This window comes from Triticum urartu, unplaced genomic scaffold, assembly GCF_003073215.2.
Source record: "Triticum urartu cultivar G1812 unplaced genomic scaffold, Tu2.1 TuUngrouped_contig_7765, whole genome shotgun sequence".
Classification (NCBI taxonomy): domain Eukaryota; kingdom Viridiplantae; phylum Streptophyta; class Magnoliopsida; order Poales; family Poaceae; genus Triticum; species Triticum urartu.
Genome location: NW_024118642.1, coordinates 17,053 through 18,473, shown reverse-complemented (window position 1 = coordinate 18,473; position 1,421 = coordinate 17,053).

Genomic DNA, 1,421 nt, shown 5'->3' with positions numbered 1-1,421 from the left:
GTCTAATGAGAAAACACTACCCTTATGCACATGAGACAAACACAATCATTTCACTTAATCAATCAAGCAAGGGCATACAAACGGTCTAGAACTATCGCAAACGTGCTCACTACTACTATATACATGGGGGAAATGCTACTAATATATGGTAGTCATCTAGAAATTTTGATCGGTGGAAGACTCCATGATGTCTGCTCCAGCTTCGTCTTTAAAGTCATCATCACTAGGGTTGGAGTCGGTGTCGTCGATGATGATGTAGTCCTCGGGGCGTATTTCCTTGGGGTCTTCTTCTTCTATCGATGCTGGTCCTCCTATGAATACTCCGATCTTCTTGACTAAGTTGTCATTCTTCTCCAGTAGGGTCTTGATTTCCTCCTCATGTCCATCGCGGGTAAACTTGAGTTCTTCCTCCAGCTCACTGATCCTAGTCTTTGCCTTCTTCAAGTCCATCATGTCCAAGGAGCCAATATGAGAATCCAGGTTCCGCTATTGGTTATTGACCAGAGACGTGTCTCAGTCATGTCTACATAGTTCTCGGACCCGTAGGGTCCGCACGCTTAAAGTTTGGTGACAATCGGTATTATGAGTTTTTGTGTTTTGATGTACCGAAGGTAGTTCGGAGTCCTGGATATGATCACGGACATGACGAGGAGTCTCGAAATGGTCGAGACATAAAGATCGATATATTGGACGACTATATTCGGACACCGGAAGTATTCCGAGTGGTTTCGGATAGAAACCGGAGTACCGATGGGTTACCGGAACCCCTGGGGAGTTAATTGGGCCTCATGGGCCTTAGTGGGAGAAGAGGAGGCGCGTCCAGGGCAGCCGCGCGCCCCCTCCTCCTCTAGTCCAAATTGGACAAGGAGGGGGGCGGCGCCCCCCTTTTTCCTTCTCCTCCCCTCTCCCTTCCTTCCCTCTCCTACTCCAACAAGGAAAAGGAGGAGTCCAACTCCTGGTGGGAGTAGGACTCCCCCCCTGGCGTGCCCTCCTCCTGGTCGGCCGCCTCCCCCCTTGCTCCTTTATATACGGGGGCAGGGGGACACCCTAGGAAACACAAGTTGATCTGTTGATCTATTCCAACCGTGTGCGGTGCCCCCCTCCACCATATTCCACCTCGGTTATATCGTAGTGGTGCTTAGGCAAAGCCCTGCGTCGGTAGCAACATCATCACCGTCATCACATCGTCGTGCTGAAGAAACTCTCTCGTGAAGCTCTACTGGATCGGAGTTAACCGGACATCATCGAGCTGAATGTGTGCTGAACTCGGAGGTGCCGTACGTTCGGTACTTGGATCGGTCGAATTGTGAAGACGTACGACTACATCAACCGCGTTGTGCTAACACTTCCGCTTTCGATCTACGAGGGTACGTGGGCACACTCTCCCCTCTCGTTGCTATGCATCACCATGATCCTGAGTG